Below are 21,529 nucleotides of genomic sequence, written 5' to 3' on the forward strand. Positions count from 1 at the left end.
GGATCTCTAAGTATTTACTTCTGTTTTATACTAAGAAATGTAGGTCTGTCATAAACCAGAGTAACTCTCAGAGCCAGTGACTGGGTAACAGCTGCTCCAGTCAGTGTCACATGGAGGTAGATGGGACACTAACTACCAATAAGAAACGCAGGAACAGAATTGCCAGTGCCAACTGTTAAAAAATCCTGAGTCAGGTCCCAGAAATCCAGGAGATTGGCTTAAACATCCTGAGATTTAAATACAATTTGGGGTAATTTATACTTCCCTCTGGCTGCTGAGCCTCCATGAGGTTTTTAAGCTTTTCTCTGTAACCATAAGTATGAAATAAATAAATAAAATGAAAAGTAAAATTCTCACCTAATCACATGAATTTGGGAGCTGGCACTTTAAGAAAACACTAAATATTGTGAAATTGTTGACAACACTGTAAAGAGTCACCTGGCAGAAGAAGGAAAACATTTTGAAAACCCTGAACACCCATTAGACCACATCATGACAATTGGCCCATAGACAGAGCAGAAGCCAAAACAGAAAGCGGTTGTTTTCACTAGCTGCTTTGAAACCCTCAAGTGAAGGGCATGATCTCTCTGGGTCTAAGCTGCATTAAGGCCTTGTCACAGCTCTCTGGTAGTGCAAATGGGGCAAGAAAGCAACCAGGTCTCCTTAGGTGGGGCCTGCTCTCCAGCTGGCACAGAGCAGATACCGCCAGCTCTTGGAACCCAGAATAGTTTTGAGCTGCTTTGAAATACTTAGAGGCCAGCACGGAATCAGCCTAAGGTCATGGAGCTGCGCTGTTCAGAATCCAGCCCTCTATGCTCTCCCATCGTTTTGTTTACCACTGAAATCATGATGCTCATCACATAGCTCCTTCCATCACAGGAGCTCACATTACTTTGCAGCCAGCAAGTAATGTAGCCTTCCCACGGTTCTGTGAGGTAGGTAAGAATTGTTATACCTATCTGCAAAAGGGTCCGCCAAGAAGCCGAGATGTCAAGAGACACAGTTAAGGTCTCAAAGAGTCAGTAGCAGAGGTGGGAACAAACCCAAGCTCCCTCATGTAGTGATCAGAGCAAGCTGCCTTCTTGGTCACATTTAATTAGCTACTCCTAACAATGATTTTCTACATCAATTTTTCAGTATTATTAGTTAATTAACAAAACTACCCTCCTCCACAATCCATTCAGCAACACTGCAGGGAAGTGGCATTAGACCATTAAGACACTTACCTGGAATGGTAAATTATTTTCTCTCTAGTGAGCTATTGGCAAATACCATCTCACATATACAGTGCTACTGTGATAACATGTTGCTCTGTATTCTTTCCACAGCACACAACAAATTACTTGTCTTCTCTATTCTGTAATCTGACTCTTATCTCTTTCTCATGGATTATTCTCTGCAGATACAGATATTGCTATTCTTAGAACGCACTCTCTGAGCAGTGGAATATTGCTATCTTTTCTTAGCACCATGTGGACTTTTCAGTAATGCTAATACTTTACACATATGTAGCAGCATCTGTTATTCAGACAGCACAAACCACTTTACAAAATATTAATTAATTTGAGCATCTTACAAAAGAGAAAAGTGTTATCCCCATTTTACATATAGGGAAATTGAGGCACAGGGAGGTTAAGAGACTTGTCCGAGGCCACCCCATCAATCAGTGGCAGAGCAGGGAATACAATTTAGGCCTGTGGTCCAAATACTGTGCCTTCACCATGACTATAATTCTGGTGCATATTTCTCCTGCCCCAGTTCACAGAGTTTATCCAATAGTGCCTAAAACATCTAGGGCTAAGAATGGCCACAGGGTCAAAGAGGAAAGCAAATCTCACGTTGCCGGGGAGAGGGAGTTACACTCCATGCAGGAAACAGGAAGGAGGCAAATCATTCATCAGCTGATAAGATGACATATGGTCCAAAAGTTTCTCCTGTAATTTGATACTGGCTGTGGATTGGGATTTCATGTGAGATAAATTTGTGGTGTCTCATTTCACTGAGGAAGCTCATCTGCCTCAAAAAAATGTCTCTCTCCACTGGGCCAATACTGTCCAGAGAAATAAAAATGACATCAGAAATAAGCTTTGCTTTGCAGGTGTCCCGAAGAGACACCTGTGAACTAAATGACTGCAGTGGGAGCAGCTGCTCCTTGCCCAGCAAGGAGATGGTAAGGGTTCCAGTTATATCCAGCCGCTGACTGAGCTGAAAGTAGTTTGCTGCTCATCATTACATCCCAGCAAATCTTCATTCTCCACATTTCAAAGGACACCCTCCAAGGCCCAAACTAGAATTCTGTGAATTCCATACTGTTTTTAGTTCCTGGCTGCACTGACATACCTTCCCACTCACTTTTCAAATAATATAGAATCAAGCAGTGTGCAAAAATGGACAAGTGACTTATGCAGAGTTATCCAGGGCCATCACTTGTGCCACCCAGGTGCTGTGGAAATCGTAAAGACTCCCAGAAGGGACTGAGGGCTGGAGCAAGGCAGAAACAGATGAAGGGTGGGGAAATGGGATCATAGGGGTTAGAGATAGAAGGCACCCTCCACTGGCCACCTAGGGCAAAATCCTAGGCCCCAGTGAAACCAATGGCAAAACTCCCATTACTTCAGTGGGGGTTGGATTTCACTCCAGTGCTTCACTCCCTACTGTGTATTTTCTAGGGGCTTTATCTCATTTGGGTTTAAAGAGGATGACAGAGATGCAGGCAGTTTTTAAAAACAAGAAACAGGGTGTTAGCCCCCAATGTCCTGATCGAATTCCAAGGTCGATCATTATATTCTTCCTACCTACATTTTTCTAGCAGTTTCTACTGCACTTAGTATCCTCCATGTCCTGTCCTTAGGCTGTTGTGTTGTGTTGCTATGGAGCGTTGAATGGTTGCTGCACTTTAACCCAGAAGTGGCTGCACCCCAATGGTGGAGAAAGTGATTGCTGTACATTGACAGTAAATCAGAGCGCCAGGGTTGTAACAGGACCCTGGGATCCTGCTAGATGAAAGGTGCTTTCTATGTGTATGATCATTATCAGCTTCTGCTGCATAACTATAACTAGCATGTGACAGCATGACAGTCATGTGAATGGTGGCAAATACCTTTGTGCTTCAGTGGTCTCTGCTTAGCCTCTTCTAACCGGCAATTCCCTATGAAGTGAGTGGGTTTGTGAACAAGAATGGGGCTCAGCTTTTCAGAACTGAGCGCACATTTACCCCTCCCCCGGTACTGTGATTTCATGTACATGTGCAAGTGACCAGTTAGACAGCCATTTGTACCAATGGAACAGGTCAAGCTCTGAAAATCTGGGCTTTGGTTTCTATTCATGCTCTGCAAAAACTTACAATATTTGCAAAATCTGGAAAAACAAAAAACAGGGCAGCAAACGAAGACAACAGCCAAAGGGAAACCAAGTTTCAAATGTTTGCAGCTATCTGTGTGTCACAGCTGCCTTGGCCAGTCAAGACAGCAAATCCCACCTGAGCCAGGCCAAGCTCATTCAGTAGTTGCCACAGAAATCTGTAGGGCTACTGCTGGGAATGCCCCCACCACAGTGACACCCCTGCCCACGAGGAAATCCTTAAAACTCGCTTTCTCTGTTTAATATTCATTGTCTTGCAAAAATTGTATGGTTTGAAAATAAATTCACTCCTGCAAAACTTGTATTGAAGTCAGTTCCGTTAGCCTGGTATTCACTCTCCTGTATAAAAGATAGCTCTCCACCTTCTGCTGAACTAATATCACTACTAATGCAGATCCCCCTGGGCATGAGAATATGGAAATCTCCTGGATTAAGAGCACTATATCAAGAAAATGGTAGGAATGGCTCATTTGTCAGTAGTTCTAGCATAGCTGGGAGAGAAATTCTTCTCCAAAATTTCAGCCCTTATCAAAGGGACATATCCTCAGCCAGCTGATTAGCCATTCACCCCCCACTACTCCCCATAGACACCGAGCCCAGTTCTGACTCATTCACATCCGTGTAAATGAGGAGTAACTTCAGTGAGTCAGTGGGGTGACACCAGAAGAGAATCAAGCCAATTAACATACTATTGAGTATCAAAGGCTCATACACTCCAGACAAGGGATTGGAACAATTATGTCAGATCAGTTCAGGATTGTTCCTTACAATTTATTCTTCTGAGCTTTGTCTAATGCAGTATATATAATTCCTCAAACAAGCTGGGAGGCTACCACTTCCCTTGGGAGACCAGTCCACAGTCCACTTGATCTCCACATAAGGAAATATTTCCTCAGATTCAGCCTAAAATAGCAACATGGAGAGCAAGTCTGGGCTCCTTTCTGGCTGGACGTGAGGGACTAGCTTGCCTGAGCTAAACGGCCTCACTTAGGCTGCAGCACTATCAGCAAGAGGAGGCCTCTAAAATCTGAGGGAAAGGGCCTATAGATGGGCAGCACACATTATTGTTTATCATTTTTATGAGTTCAGGGCCACTTGTGCTAGGTGCTGTGTATACACATAGCGAGAGGCAGTCCCTGCCCTCCAGAGTTTGCAGTCTAAATGGCAAAACACACAAGAGGTAGGAGGAGAAACAGAATCACAAAATGATGAAGTCCAAGGTTACCGAGACAGTTAGTGCAGAGCTGGGAACAGAATCCTGCCTTCCCAGTCCAGTATCCTATGTGGCAGCCTGTGCTTTAGCGTGGTTACATTTTCCTGCCAGGTACAGAGCTCCTTTTTCCAGGCTGGCTCTGTTTTAATCAGCTCTCCTAGAAGCTACAACTCTGGCTCTGCAGGACCTTCTGCAGCTGTCAGTGCAATTCCCTTGCTCCGTGATGCGTGGTCAGTTGAGCACATCCAGTTGGATTTCAGACAGGGGAACAAACTCCTGAGCTGACAACTTGTATTTGCTTTTGAGCAAGGCACAAGCATATCCTGCTGTCTCCAGAACCAAAGAGCAGAACAGGCCATCTGGCCTGACAGACCAGAATAGGGGATCAGCTGCTCCTGCCAACCCCAGGACCGCTGCCATGTCTGCTCAGCTGTGGCTTGTGAATACTCCCATGGGCTGCCCTGAATCAGGGAATGGTCTGGTTCCCAAACTTCTGAGAGAGAGGAGCACGAATCAGCCACAGCTCCTGCACCTCTGTGCTATGGGCCCAACCCTGCCAGCCTTACTCACAAAACTTCATCCTTGCTTAATTTGTAATGAAAGAGATGCCAGGGCTCAACCAATTAGGTGCTAGGGGCCAAGCAGCTTTTTTTACTTTCTTAACTGATGTGGCAAGCCCAGCAGTGCTGGGGCTATGAACGGGCAAGTGCTGGCACAAATTAAGAGTGCCCTTGCCCCTATTTCCTCAGTCATTCTTCCCAATGCTAGCTGAACCCAGAGCTCTGTAGTCCCTCCCTCATCTGTGGGGGAGAGGCCTTTTGTTCTGGTGGACTTAGGTTTTATAAGCCCTGGTTCACTGTTAACCTCAGCTGAGCTTCCCCTGTCTTAGTGCAGAAACATTGTCCATATGGTTGCCCAGGCAGGCTGTCCTTGGAGGTGGGTGGGCATTTTGTCCAGCTTTGTAGGACTGGGCTGAAATTCCAGCCAGAATTGCTCTTGGGCTTCTCTATTTGTTTCTGCTCCCTTATTTCACATTATTTGTTGAGGAACAGACGTTGTTGCCTCTCTCTGAATTCTATCCTGCAGCACTGGCCACTAACTCATTCCACCAGCCTTCTCAAGCCGTCTTGGAGCCATCAGCAATGCTATTTCAGACACTACAGGTTTCTGCAGCACCCGCAGCCCAGGGAGTGAGAGCTGGCTTCAGCATAGGCCCTGGGACAGGCTAATGACTGCAGAAGGCTCTGAATGAAGCACCTCAAGGAGAAGGCTCTGAAATGAGGCATGCATGCGATCATGGCCCACCCCCTTGCTGGGTGCAAAGCATCAGCTCACATGCTTAGCCCTCCCCTTTAACATTATTAGTGTGTGGCAAGATGAAGAATATTTCTCTTTCTGTGACATGCCAAGGAGTGTACAGTCTGCGTTGATATGGGCTATGTTCCCCCATGTGCTGGGGTCTGCATGCTCAGAGTGTGCTCCCAGCTCATCACAGTGGTGGAATTCCCTTAAAAGATTGCTGCACAGGTCCAGGGTGTTCTTTCTCTCCTGCTGCTTTCCCCCTGCTGCCCGATTCCCACCCTGTGCAAGATCCTCTGGCCAGACAGCGCACAGCCCTCAGCGGCCCTGTCCATTTGGATTGTATTCATCTACAGGGCCAGCTTTGCACTCCAATGGAAATAATTGATCCCAGCTGTCTCAGACCAATGCAGACTAGAAGATGGGAAGTCCTATTTTCCGGCCTGGGGACAGAAAGGGAATAAGCAGCTTGAACACGCTAAAAAGATTCATTTGGTGGCAGACAAGGTAATCAGAACTCCTAAGCAGTGCAGCAGCACCTTCATCCTTCAGGTAAGAAGCACATGAGGGACCATTAGCATCTCATCTCAGATTGATTGTTCTAGGTTTAGCTTTCCTTTGAAAAGAGATGTGGCCTTGAGGTACTTCTGAAGACCTGCTAATCCTGGTTGTGTGAATAGGATTTTGTCCCGCCAGATATTTTTAGTTGCCCATCGCTGAGCTGCAGGGATGTCTCTCAGAGCTTAGTGTGTCCAGGGCAGACCAACAGGGTGGTTGTAATAACCCCAAAGAACAAGGCTGTTGAACTAATTGAACGAACAGATCAACACATACACTTGCTCGCTGTCAGATCCAGCAGGCTGCAACCCTCCAAAACCTGGAGACTTAGAGTACCAGCACATGTTGTTTCTCATTTAAAATTGTTAAACTTTTCCTCTCAGCCCAGTGAAACGCCTCATGAAACCTGCTCAATCTAGAATTAGAGGCACCATGAAGGTGTCCTTCTGAATTACAACTGTGCTCATTCATTGCTCGTTGGGCTTGGGGCCCACTGCAGCTTGTTATGTTTCCTTGTCATGGCTACTACCACACAGTGTTGCAAAAAACAAGGCAAAGTATCTTTGCAGAGGGAGGTCTGTATCCTCTAACACCCCTGCACAAATGCTCTTGCCATACTGAAGGATCCCAAAGCACACACAGTGACAAACCAATCTGCCAGACACTCTGAGAGCCTCATTTCCTTCTCTAGGTGAGATTATCTCTTGGTTATTTGCTTAGTGCATTTAACCCAGCTGCTGTTCATGCCCAGTGTAGGAACGACACTTAGCACATGCAGCTATGTTCAGCTTCTCAGTGATACTGACAATCTTAATCCATCTGCTGCTGTCTCAAGGGACTCTGTCATTTATCTTCTGCCACTCGGTGCTAAAAACAGACTGTGACTTCAGAAGGTTAGAATCCCAGCATGCACAGGAGAGAAATCTCATCTTGAAACAAAACTATCCCTTCAACAGGGGCCCATATTTATCTTTACTGTCTCATATCAACATTCACATAAAGGCAGAAGAGTGACCTTTATGTTCCAAGAACATTCATTGAGCGCAGGGACACAGTTACAGAAGAGCACCAGAAGGGGTGGGGCTAGCATCACATGGCTATTTGAGGGTGGTGACAGGCTGTTCCTCCCACCCCCACAAGGCAGACAGTTTAATTTAGATAAATTAACTTTATATGCTGTACCTGTGGGAGGCCAGCACTCAATAAAGCCTAATGGAAGATGAAGTACAGCTGGGAAGAAGCAGACTGGGCCTGTATAAAGAGAGGAAGCTGCAAAGACCAGGGGCTGCTAGGGAAACAGCCTGTTGTCCTTCTCTAGGAGATGAGGAAATTATCAAGGGCTCTGGAACCTAGTGAAATGTGAAAGAGGAGAAATCATAGACTATTAGGGTTGGAAGGGACCTCAGGAGATCATCTAGTCCAACTTCCTATTCAAAGCAGGACTGATCCCCAGATTTTTACTCTAGTTCCCCAAATGGCCCCCTCAAGGATTGAACTCACAACTCTAGGTTTAGTAGGTTAATGCTCAAACCACTGAGCTATCCCCCCCCCAATCTATAGTTATTGCCTGGGAGGAGGAAGTTTGGGCTGGGAACCTAAAAGAGAAGGGGTGGGCAGAAGGAAAGGAAGAGTGAATCTAGGGTCTAGGAGCAATCAACCTGTAGTTGTTAGATGTAGAGCACCTGTCTGGAATCTAGAGTAGTGGGTAGGCCTGGGTTCCCCTACTAGCTACTATGAAGGTGGTCCAGGACTTAGTCTTCTGCTCTATGGCCATCTGGAATGGCATGTGGACAGCTGATCCAGTGGGACTCTGAGACCCAAGAAGGAGAAATGACTTGTCTGGAGGTCTGAGTCACAAAAAGGGAGCATTGCAATCCCTGGAAAGTGAGAAGAGACACCATGTGAGCAGGCATTGGAAGGAGGGCATCAGACCTGAATGGTGCTAATCCCCAGGTGCAGCTACAAGGAAACACTCCAACAGTGAATGAACCCTGTTAAGAGGGATCCACCAACATTACTGCTGTTTCTGATTTTATGTTAGTGTTGTAACCTGAAAGGCTACAGATCCAGCCTTGGAGCATTCGGAGCTTTGGCAATTCCCATTCCCCTCTAATCTAATCCCTGGGTGAGAGATTAGACTCGATATCAGTGTTCATTGAGTCAGTTATCATGTGACATTTACATTCCCTTGTCTGGTTGAAAAGACTCAATGTGATGCATTTACTGGCATATGCTAGATCTGTCAGCAGCTGATCAAGCCATGGTACCGCGTATGCATGTGCAGGGATGAGTCACAGAAACTGGAGACGAGTGCCTCCACATGTCAGTGTAGCTCTGTTCTCTGGAGTGTCTTGTAGGGTTCTGTCCTATTAATTTAAAAAGTCCCATGTGATGGCACTTCTGCTGGAAGAGGCCATTCATTTAGCTGGCAGATGTTGCTGTCAGGAAGGTTTTCCTTTGCTTATTTTAATCCCTTTATCCCCAAGTTATTGCCCCTTCCTCTGCTGTGTGTAATTCCTCTTACTTGTTTCCAGCCTTCAAATATTTATAAACTTGTGTGCTACTAGCCTGGTGCTTTTTTTTTTAATTCTGAGGGTGTCAATTTCACTTACCATTCTAAAGTCTTTGGTGGTAATGTTTGGGCACATGGGTAACCTTAGTTACAGGAGTCATCTCATTGAATGGGGTCACCAGCAAGAGTAAAATTGCACATCTGGCTATATGTTTGTAGGATTGGGCCCTTACATTGCACATAGGTAGCACTTCTCCTCCAAGCATCTCAAAGAACTTTACAAAGGCAGATGAGCATCATCCCAGAGCGGAAACTGAGGGATAGTGCCACAACCGTGAAGGGCTGAGTGGTACTAATCTTTAGGGTGATAGCCTGTAATTCTATAGTACCTATTATAAAGACGAGGTAAAAAAGATTTTTATTGGACCAACTTTCGTTGGTGAGAAAGACAAGCCATTGAGCTACACAGAGCTAGTATAATGAAGTTTAAATGGTTTCAAGTATAAGCATGCTAATGTCCAATATTTACCTATTTTTAGCAAAAGAGGATAAATAAGAATCCTCTTTCCTCTCTAGAGATGAGAGCTTTTCTTAAGGTACTGAACTGGGACTTAAGAGATCTGAGCTAAAGTCCCATCTCAGTCACAGACAACCTGTGTGACCTTGGGCTAGACACTTGGTAGTTCTGGGACTCCTTTCCCATCAATATAGAATAAATAAAGTTTGCTTTCTCCCACCCTTTGTCTGTTTAGACTGTAGGCACTTGGGAGTGGGACTGTCTCACAGTGTTTGTACAGCACCTAGCACAATGGGGTCTCTATCCTGGCTGGGGTCTCTAAGTGTTACTGTAAACTAACACAACTGTCCATGTGTTGCCTGCCTAGTGCTCAGCACCGCTGTGGTGTTGCATAATACCAGCTTCTGCACATCTGCCCAAAAATCTGCAGAGTGGAGAAGTCTGATGGAGACTCAGTTCACGTGTTCCTGATTTTACAGCTTCTATCTGCTTATTAAATATCTACTGAAAAGAACAGAAATCCCTCTTGGGGGACAGACTGTCTGTCCTCCTATCTGCAGTACAAGTGAGCTGCAGCCACCAGCTTTGGTCACTATTTAAATAGTCCTCTGATCTGCCTTGAAGACTGTCACCCTGGGTCCAGCTCAGCCCTCTCACTGATTTAAGGGGGGCGGGGAGGGAATGGTGAATGCTGCAGCTAATGATTCCTGATCTGACTTGAAAGGTGTTTAGGGTGTCTTTAGAGACCTGAGATGAGACTTGACCCACAGCCCCAGCACAGGAGATGCTTCAGGGAGAAAGAAAAGCCTCCTGCTGCCAGGCATGGGTGTGGATTACATGCTCTGTGAGTAACTGTGGTATCTCCTGACCGGGATTCTAGTAATAGTGCTAATGCATGAGACCTGTGGGAGGGGAGGGTAAGCTGTGCCCTTGGAAAGCTGGGCTGCAGGCAGTGGAGTCTCACCCACTTACTTCACTGGAATTGTGCCAGGAAGGAACTTGACAACCACCTCCCTCCTTGCGTTGGGCCATGATTCCCACATTAATACATTTTTAAAGAACTGTAGCCTTAAATAAATGACACTGAAGGTCAAGGGGGATGTTTCCAGAAGGAGCTGGGGGGAGTGAAAGCCTGAGACTTTTTAACCCTGTAGCGCAGACAAGGGCGAGTGAGACAATCCGGCCAACCAGAAGATGCTGCAGCTTCATGTCAAGGCCTGGCTGCAGTCATGTGCAAGACAGCAGAGGGACAGGAAAATGGCAGCCAGAGATGAGCATCACAGCCCAGTGGGCTCCCTTTGACATTGGCTTCAGAGCCAACATCCTTGCTGTGCCTGGCTCACATACTGCATGCCACTTCCTGGGGCATCAGGAATGGACACGCCTGGGTATTAGCTCTTCTGAGACCATTCCCCCACCCTTTCCCATAGTGCCTTGCTGCAAGTCCCGAGGAAGAACAGGGGAGAGATGGGTGTCCAGTGTCTCTTTGGCTCTCTAGGGCATGTGATTCCACCCGTGCCCTTGGCAGCATGTCCCAGTGTGAACACATGCCTGAGGCTCTGCCTGGGTTGCCCTGGAGCAGTGAAGCCCATGGCTGTTCTATCCCCATAGATTCATGACTAATCATTGATCCCTCTCAGCTTTCTACTGGCCCTTGCATATCTGTAGACAGCTATCAGGCCTCCCCTAGGTCTACCCCACAGGTCCCATACCTAGCTCTTATCCAGAGCTCTGACTTTCCAGCTCATACATCTTTTGGGCTGCTCTCTGCCAAGCTCCCTCCAGTTTCTCCTTTTGAAAGGCAACGCCCTACCTGAGCCCACCTTCCTCCAGGAGCAGCACTTCCTTCTGGAAGAATAACTAATATTGAAACAGTGCCTGTCTCTTGGGACCCAGAAACAGTGATAGCAGGGGGAGGGTGGAGTGAATTCTCCACTTCTAACTGAAAACTCCCATCTGGAAAAGTAGCAGCTGTGGGGGCAAGCCCCCCTGCCCAAAGGCCAGTGAACAGCCGGCCTCACCTCCTTGACAGCAGCACCAGCTTTTCTGTCAGCAGCACCAATGAGGACCAGGGGTCTGCTGTCCTGACCCAGCTATAGAATGGGCTTTGTAGTTCTGGAGCAATGGAGGCAGCATCCTGCTTGGCCATGCTGCTCACAAGCTGCTGCTGTACTTCCTGCTGGGGAGAAAAGGTGATGGTGGCTGCGGTACCAGAGAAGAGCTTCTTGCAGTGAGCAGGGCACCTCTGTCTCCTCCTCTGGGTGAGCTATGGAGAGTCTCACTCCTACAGAGGCTGCTCTAGCCCAGTGCTGCTGCTTCTCCCCACTTCTTAAATATAGCTATATTCCTGAGGGCATTCTGCACCAAAAAAAAAAAAAATTCTGTGCCCAAAAAACCCATCTGTGCACAATATTTTAAAATACTGCAAAATTCTGCATATGTTATTTGTTAAATAAATGTGGAGGCTCCAGCATGGCACTGGGGAACACAGGCCACTGGCTGCACAGAGGTGGGAGATCACTCTGTAACTCCCTTGCAGGACATGGACTCAACGGTGAGGCTGTACTCAACCGTGACACAGAGGAAGGACTGGACCTGCCCCAGAGACACCATAGGGCCCTTCCCCTCCATGCCAGGTGCACCAGGTGTGGGCAGGAAGACTCATCCTGGAAGGATCCAAGTATGGAGGTGCTTATTTGGAGAGGGGGAGAATCCAGGTGTGAGTTGAGAGTTCTGTGTGGGGCAATCTGGGAACAGGTGGCTCGGTGGGGCATCTGGGTGCAGGGAAGGGTATGGATGCCCAGGTGCTTCTTGGGGGTTATGGGTGCAGCGGTAATGAGACTCTGGATGCAGGTGGCTCATCAGGGTGGTCCCAGTGCAGAGGGAGTGTGGCTTGGCAGGGGAGCTTTTGGACATGAGTGGGTGAGGCTCAGCATGAGGGTCTGGGTATGAGGGGGTCTGGATGCACAGGGGTTGGGCAGATGGGGGAACAGCTTTCTGTACAGTGATCCCTTCCCCTACAGTGGAGTAGTGATGAGTGCAGGAAGCGGCAGGGTTGGGGAAAAGACTTTGCAGAGCTTCCTGCAACCTGGGGAGAAATCTGTGGTTGGATCTGACCCAGCCCAATTGCTGTGCATGGAACAAGGAAGTCCCCTTTTCCCTAGCCCCGCTGGGACTAGCTGCTGAGCCTAGTGCAGGGTAGGAGTCCCCAGCCCCGCCCTCTTCAGCTGCCCTGGACACCCAAAACATATTGCTGGGGGTGGTTGCATGACCGCTTTTGTGGCTTCCCTTTGCTTTCCTGTGAGAGAGTCATTTTTTTGCGGGGAAGCAAAGAAATCTGTGGGGGACATGAATTCTGCGCATGCACAGTGGTGCAGAATTCCCCGAGGTGAAATAGCCAGTGGGTGGTGCTTTGAATCTGAGAGGTCCTCATTTTGCCTGTGACCTGCCCAACCCAACCCAACCCAACCCAACAACCCCCAAGGGTCAGGCAGGAACAGCCTCAGGCCCTGCAGGGTCTGAAAGAGGAGAAACAATAGGATCTTCTCAATCCTCCTTCAATCCTTTCCTCTGATTTTCCAGCAGAAGCAATTAGGGCCCTGTCATTACTGCCCTGCGGTTAGTTTAATTATTTTCTTATCACAATTCTTTGATCTACCCTGAATCTTAATTTAAACCTTAATCTTATGTTGTGCAGCAAAATGATCATTATTAATTTTTACTTCTCTGTGCTGAAGTGCTCACTAAATATTGTGCCAAACCGCTGACCAAGGCTTCACGCACAATAACCAAGGGCCGGGCATTGATAGGCCCCAAAGCTTCTCCTGTCTTCTGCATCACTTCTGGGTTTTACTACAATAAAGAAGTGAACAAGGCAGGCTTTAAACATTCCCCAGGGTTAGCAGCACATGCTCCCCAGCCTTGGTGTGCCCTGCTGGCCCATTAGCCTGGTTGCATTAGCACAGTGCCTACATGCCACATCTTGACTGTGTAGTACCAGTGACCGTTCAGGGCTCAGCATGTACACTATGCTTTCCACCTTCAAAGCACAGTGTTCTGCACACTACTTCCTAGAGCTCAAAGGTTAATTAGCTCAATCCACTTACTAGCTGAGTTCAGCGTTACCTGGTTCTGTTAGCTAATAAACAGACAAATCTTTTTTTCATGTTCTAGCCTTCACGTGCCTCCTCTGAAGACAGTTTGTAGGAGAACATGTAAAGATCAGATTGCTCATTCTTTAGGGGGTTTACTATACAATGCAGGTTATGCCTTGTTTTTAAGGAAATAGAAATGGGGGCTTTGTATTCCTCAAACTAAAACAGCTTCAGCTCAACTTTTGCTTGAGGAAAGGTGGCAACGACTGCCTTCTTGTGGGATACTCTGTTGGACCAATGACTGGGTCTATTAAATTGTGCAGACTATGAACCGAGGCATTCTGAAAGGAGAAACTCACTGAGCAAAGCTTACTGGGAAAGCCCATTTACACCCAGCTGTTTCCCCATGCAGTGGAACTGTTATCTCTTGGCAGTCACAGCCTGGCCTAGAAGCCATTTTCCAGCTACTCATGGACCAAGAGGCTCATAATAAAAGTCCCATCTTAGAATGTCAGTTTTATTCCTCTTGAATTCTGTGAAAACTGCTCTGTGCTGCTGGAAGGAATTCTGTGAACACAAGCCAGTAATATTGTTTCCATTAAGTTGGCACAATTAATACCCCACTTTAAAAGTTTAGCACTGCATGGAGCACAATCCATAGCTTTTAAATTTGTTTAAAATTGTTTAAAAAGCCACCTTTTGAAAATATGCCACTTCAGCAGAGCTGCTGGAATGTTAATTTCTTTGTACGCCTGGAGAACTTCTGTCCATGCTGAGACTGAACATCAAATATTGATTAAGCTACTTTCTCATTTCTATGCTATTTCAGGTTCTTGTGCTGCGCCCATCATCATGGTACACAGACTTGCCTTCTGATAACTTAGTGTGCCAGCTCTTGCCAGACTGGCTCACTCTGAGTGACAAGTAACAGCCACCCAAAAAGGTATTAAGCCTTTCAGAGAGCTGGAGATCTGCTAATTCAATGACATTAGGTCCCCTGGATTCCAACATTGCCCATCAGCGTTTAGGGAATAAGCAGCTGACTAGCTTCCCATGAAATGGCATTTCCTGGTGCATTGCTCTGCTTTCTCAAAGCCCCTCACACACTGAGAGTCTAAATGTGCTGATCAGATGTGGAGCTACGACAGATCTGCACATGGTCCTTGATCATCCCCCTGCTCTAACATCTGTTCTCGTTCCATGCACCAGTACAGCCTGACAGAATTGGAACCATGAAGAAAGTCTGATGACAACCACTGTGCAGCTGCAGGAGAATTCATGGAAGGGGTGACACAACAACTTCATGTGCTTCAAATTAGGTGTCCCTTCATCTGTTGTAATAGTGTGGCAAACAATTGCAAAGAGGGCCAAGAACAGAGATGCATGTAAAGATGTTGCTGGTTGTTTTCTCAGCTCCGCTGAAGAACCGCTTGTTTCCTTTGCTTGGGCAGTTTTGCTAAATCCTGCTGCAAACCCAAGATAAAACTTCATACAAATGGGCTTCGCCATTGGGGGAATTTTGCACGTGGGATTCCCTTGCTGTGTTGTCAGTGATCTGAGCCACATGCTCAGTGGCACAGTTCACAGTTGCCAGGAAAACCAGCAGACCTTTGCTTTGGCTAAGACACTTTACAGAGCCTGAATTTTCTATCTGGGTATTCAGCAACAATGTTGTTACTGTAGTGGCCTCTGGCCTGGGGAATGTACAAACTGTACATATAATGCAGCTGTACAAACACATAGTAAGAGATTGGCCCTGCCTGATGTGCTGACAATCTAAATATACCAAACTAACAAAAGGGAGTATGATTTCCACTGCCCAGATAGAGCACAGAGGCACAGAGATCCCACTGTAACACAGGTAGGAATTGAATTGTCAAGAATTTTTCCGTTGACCTAGCTCCTGCCTCTTGGAGGGGTGGATTAACTAGAGCAATGGAAAAAAATAAACCCCTTCCATCGCTGTAGCAAGTGTCTACAGTGCTACAGCAGCAGCTGCAGTGTCACAGTTGTGCCGCTATAGCATCTGTCATAGACAAGCCCCATCTTCTGTTCTCAGTCCTCTCTGTTATAGACTACTAACTCCTGGACTGCCTTCCCTGGAGTCCCTCTTGCAGTCTATCTCTCACTGAAGTTCCATGCTTTTTGCCCCTATTTCTGGGCCCTACAGCGCTCTTCTTTGCCCTTTAACTGAGCACTGTCTCCTACAGCTTTCTGCCCTGAATCTCCTTCCTAGCAGGCTCCCACTGCCTCCCCTCCCAGGGGACTCAGCAGCTTCTGGCAGACCCTGCTTCATGGCCTCCCAGAGGAGCCTGCCCTGCTTCCTGTATTTTCTGACTTCCTGAGTTCTCTCTGGTCTTTTATGAGGCCCATGTGTGACCCCATTCGTCCCATCCTCTCAGGCTGGGAGGCAGCAAATTATGGGAACAAGTGGAGCTGGCCCCATTTCTCCTTTAAAGAGCCTAGGCACCCTGTGACAGTATGGGATGAAGAAATCTGAAAGAGGTTGGCGTTATTCCATCATCTACCTTTAATAGCTTTCAGTTTGAAAACAAATCAAGGAGAACATTAAAATGAAGTGTAACAGGATCTCCACTGTAGCAGCTTATTAGTAATATTAAGGCAATTGATGGAGATTTTTTTGTCTTGAAAAGAGTCAGATGCCATTACAGACAGCTGTGATCAAATGGACAGAGACCTGGGAAAAGATCCTCAGCTGGTGTAAATTTGTTAGAGCACCATCATAACAGAGGAATCCATTGAGAGAACTCTGAGGCCAGCTTGCAGCAGCTAAGGATCTAGCCCTTGGCCTCTTTTCTTGACATTGCCATTGTTAGACTGGATCGTATTACTTGACTATAGGAACAAGCAGGTCATTAAGCATCTACATTCTGTTGCTGGGAGGAGCAGAACTGGAGTCTTTAGAAATTTGGCTAACAGTGTTTTGTTTACAAACAATGTGTTAACTGATATATCAATTGTGTAAGCAGTGGTGTAGCCCTGTTGGTCCCAGGATATTCGTGAGACAAGGTGGGTGAGGTAATATCTTTTATTGGACCAACTTCTATTGGTAAGACAGACAAGCTTCAAGCTGCCCCAGACCTGTTCTTCAGGTCTAGGAAAGGAATTTTAGCTGGGACACTGAGCACTTTCCTACACCTGAAGAACAGGTCTGTGGAAGCTCAAAAGCTTGTCTCTCACCTACAGAAGTTGGTCCAATAAGATATTACCTCATCCACCTTGTCTTTCATTTGATTATTTATAATTATGGATTGACTGACTGATTAGAAATACCCCTTACACTCTAGTTTTGCAGGGGTCTGCCTTGTGACCAGATCCTGAAGTTTTAGTTATTACACAGACTCTCCTGGGCATGAGAGAGGCAATTATGCTTACGAAACGGGTTCTACCCTTGTAATATTTTTGTTAGCTCCGTTAACAAAAGCACAAACACTCCCATCCAGCACAGTAGACAGAGATAATACAAAATGGTCAAAACATCCAGCATCTGAGCATCCGTATACTTGCCCACCACTTGCAGAAAAACCTGAAGTGTTGGTTATTATCCTGATCATCCTCATCACCGTCGTCATCAGTCTGGTCATCGTCCTGGCATCTCCCACGTCACGCAGGCTGGAATACAGCTTCTGTAATGTTATGCGGACTCCCACTATGCCTAATGCATATTCAGTAGGGACTTCTGTCCCTTTCCCATATTTTGTATTTCCTTTCCTCACAATGTTGGTGCCCTTTTCCTGCAGGTGACGAGGCCTTTTACCTCCATGCATATACATCAGTTACCCTGGCATCTGGTCATCGAATGTCTCCTGATTTCTCCCCTCAACTTTAAGTAGCTAAAGATGTTATAAGCTGGCATGATGTCCCTGTTGGTTAGAGCTGTCCGACTAAACTGCTGACAAGTATAGCTGGTGTTCTATGATTACTCCTGGTTAGCTGCTTAGGCTAAGGCTTCTTGGGCTTTATGAGTCAATTAGAGACACTTGTAGGCTCATTGTGTTACTGCCTGATGCCTTGCCTAGCAGCACCTGTATCCATAGGTCACAAATGGAATGTAAATATGAATAACTGCTGTCCTCTAGTGGTGAGGAGTTGTCTAAACCCGTGTTTAAACTATACAAAGCCCTGTCACTGGTGCTGCCTTGGTTTTGAAAGCAGCTCGGTAGACAGGGAGGCAGAACACCTAGACGGCTGAATTTTAGGTCAAGCCAACTCAGAAGAAGGTTAATGGGGCTATGATCTTGCCTTGGCATACGAACTGCATTTCAAAAGCTGGCTTTTTCTAAATGTTACCAAACTGATCCGTGGAAAACCCCTGCTTTCCTCAGTGTTTTTCTTAACGTTTTACTGAAGTAGCAGCAGGTCAACAGGCCCTGCACTCACTAACTCAGCATGCTTTGCAATGGGTGCTATGGCCCGTAGTGATCACATCAAAGCAGCAGAATGGTTCAGTTGAGGTGCAACATGCATTAGTATTGTTGCTCTGGGCAGGGACTGTCTTTTTGTTTTGTTTATGCAGCACCTGGTGCAGTGGGGTCCCTGGGCCATGCCATGCCTGAGGCTCCTAGGTGCCACGATATCCTGGCAGGCTTAAAAGGCCATGTTGCCTGCTACCTTCTCCTGTGAATGGGCTCGGTAAAAAGGAACATGGCCACAAACCAGTACAGAAAAAGGAGAGCCCCTTCCTTGTTATAGGAAAAGCTGCAGATGACTTTTCTCCTGGATGCTTAAGTTCTTTTCAGAAATGACTTGGGCCTTTGTTGGAGTTTAGATCAGTCAGTGTGCCTTGTATCAATGGCACTTAAGCCAGTTCCTTACCAACTTAAGTTAAATTCATATAAGGGACTCTTAAATCAGTTTGTGTCCACCCAATGGGGCTGCATTGTGTGTGTGTGGTTTTTGTTTTAAACTAAACCAGTTTTGAGTTAGATTGATGCAACTTGTGTGTCGATAGGCCTTAGCGGCTGGGTCACTAAGAGGGCCAAATGCAAATTCTGGAACAATAAGTCCTATTTAGCTTTGGAACAGAGAGTAGCAATGCAAGTTTCCTCACCCCGTGACCTCCAGGCTCCAGAGCAGGGGCTGCCAATAGACAGACGATGGGCCAAATCTGGACTGCCAGATGCTTTGAATGGACCCCAACATCTTTTTATTTGTATTAAATTATTATTTTATTAAACGAATTATTTTTATTTATTTTTAATTATTTTCTCTTGAGTCTGGACCTTGACTATACCTTGACCAAGAAATTTGGACCTTGACAAAAAATGATAATCTACCCTCTAGAGCAGGGGTAGGCACAGTGCTAATTCAGTCATGGTCTACTGCTGGAAAGGGTGTGTATCAGCCTACTAAGAATTGTCTGGAGCTCACCAGCTCATGTCACATTCAAAATCAAATCTCTGTGAGATGAGGAGTCTAAAAGGATTTGAACCTGTGACTTCAAGACAAAAGGCTTTATTTCTAACTAATGCCGTAGGTTGGCACACAGCCAGGGAGTGGCAAAGATGGCACGTGAGCCAATTTTTGATGGCACACAGTGGTGGGCTGAACGCTCAGCCCGCCGCCACTCTGGGGTCCCCACTGCTGGCCCCTTGCTAGCCGGGGTCCTGCCACCGGCCCCACTCAGTCCCTGCTGCTGGCCTGGGTGAAGGAAACCCAGGCTGGCAGTGGGCTGAGACCCCGGCTGGCAGGAGCCGGCAGCCGGCTGAGCCACTCAGTTGCTGCTCTGGGGTTCCGGCCGCTGACCCCTTGCCAGCCGGGGTCCCCACCTCAGCCCGACTCACCTTGCTTCTGGTTGGAGTTCCAGCACAGGCCCCCTGCCAGACAGGGTCCAGGCTTCCGGCCCTGCTCAGCCCTACCAGCCACCAGCTCCACTCACCTCAGCTGCTGATCTGGGGTTCCAGCCGCTGACCTCCTGGCAGCCAGTTAACAACTGATCACTCAGAAGCCTGTGTGCAGCTTAAATAGGGTGATCAGACAGTAAGTGTGAAAAATTGAGACAAGGGGTGGGGAGTAATAGGAGCCTATATAAGAAAAAGACCTAAAAATAGGCACTGTCCCTATAAAATTAGGACATCTGGTCACCCTAAGCTTAAAGTATCCAAATAAGTGCCAGACACTGGAAAACTCAGCAAGGAAAAGCAAGGGCAAGGATCATACTAAACTGATAAGATCTGCATTTTAATTTAATTTTAAATAAAGCTTCTGAAACATTTTGAAAACTTTGTTTACTTTACATATAACAGTAGTTTGGTTACATAGACTTATGGAGGGACCTTCTAAAAAACATTAAAGTGAATTACCGGCCTGCAAAGTCTTAAATTAGAGTGTATAAATGAAGACTCGGCACACCACTTCTGAAAGATTGTCGACCCCTGAACTAAGCCCTCACCTGACCCACCTCATTTTCTATAGTTTTTCCCAACAACACTTATTCTAAACTTGATGTACACTTCCAGGACTTAACTAATACAACAAGACTGGATTTCAAGACATTTTAAAGTAAACAAGGAAGAAAGGGAGAATTGCACAATACCTGATATTGACCGCCCATCCCTGTCAACCCTAGGTAAAACTAGACCTAACATTTGAGCTCAGAACTAGCAGGGTCATACACCATAGCAGCCCTAATCCAATACACCACATATTTCACATCTGCATGGGGGAGATGGACAGCACGTGAGGTGAGGGCCACCATGTACATCTGGAATGTATTGACAGAACAATCAGGCCTGGCACAGAGGTGGACTATTTGGTCTTTTCTATCTGTGATTTCTACCAGCATGGCACAAACTGCAGCTATGCCGCACTACTTCAGTTGTATTTAACACTCAAACACTAGCAGAGTGAATCCCACAAAAACAGCAGTAAATCAAAATAAATCATGAATAGTATGAAGCAGAATTACATCACATATGCTGCAGCACTGGAAGAAGACAAATTACTGCAGTTTTCTGGTTATAACTTTTATTTCAAAATAAATAAATGTCCTATTCAATTTACAACTCCATGAAGTTTATATTGCTCAGGCAAATATGTCTGTTTGGATTCTGTACACCCCTTATAAATACCACACATTTACTAAAAAATTCATTGCAATAAGAACCATTTCTCAAAGGCAGGAATCTGATAAAGACTGAAACAGAGACCCCAGTTACAATCATAAGGCAATGTTCAAAAGATATTGGTCCCCAGATTCTCAGAATTGTGGGTTTTATTTGCACATAAGTAGTCCATGATTCTGCATGCAAATAAAGTAATTTAAAACATCTATACAGTGTTAACAAGTGCTTATAAGCTTTCTTCACCATTCCTGCATTTCTTCACTATCAACTTGAGCACACATTTGAGTAAAAAGCTGGGAATACAATTGTCACAACTGGATTTTAAAGTGTGTTTTAGATATGAAACATATTTACTGTGACATTCATTGACATTCAGGATTTGGAGAAAATGACCATCAATATAACTTTTGTTTGGATGCAACACCAGTTACTTAAAGCTGTACTAAAAAGTGCTGAAGAAACTTGTTTGCACTGCCCAGATTCCATTTGTCCTTCTGAGTATATACAACACTGGAGGTGTTCATATTACACTGCAAAGCTGGCGGGAGGGAGAAGGGGGGAAGGAACGTTGACAGAAAAGCCTGTGAAATTTTACAGTGTTGCTCAACAGCTGAAAGATCAATTTTTACCTGTCACACAGCACAAGTGGCTATTGTTGCAAAAATACGATCAAAAGCAAAACTTCTGGGTCATGCAATAAAATTATATGAAGGGAAGCGGTAGATATTTCCCCTGTTCCATTAGTGTCAGAGTTTAAATACAATAATATGGTGTGAACCTTGCCCCATCCCAACTCCTCTGGATCTCTCAGGAGCATTATAGAGCCAAATAATTAAAAACTGTGTATTTAATTTGTGTAGATCCTCAACCAGGTGAACATGGCTTTAGATA

This window comes from Gopherus evgoodei, chromosome 14 (genome assembly GCF_007399415.2).
Source record: "Gopherus evgoodei ecotype Sinaloan lineage chromosome 14, rGopEvg1_v1.p, whole genome shotgun sequence".
Taxonomy (NCBI): Eukaryota; Metazoa; Chordata; order Testudines; family Testudinidae; genus Gopherus; species Gopherus evgoodei.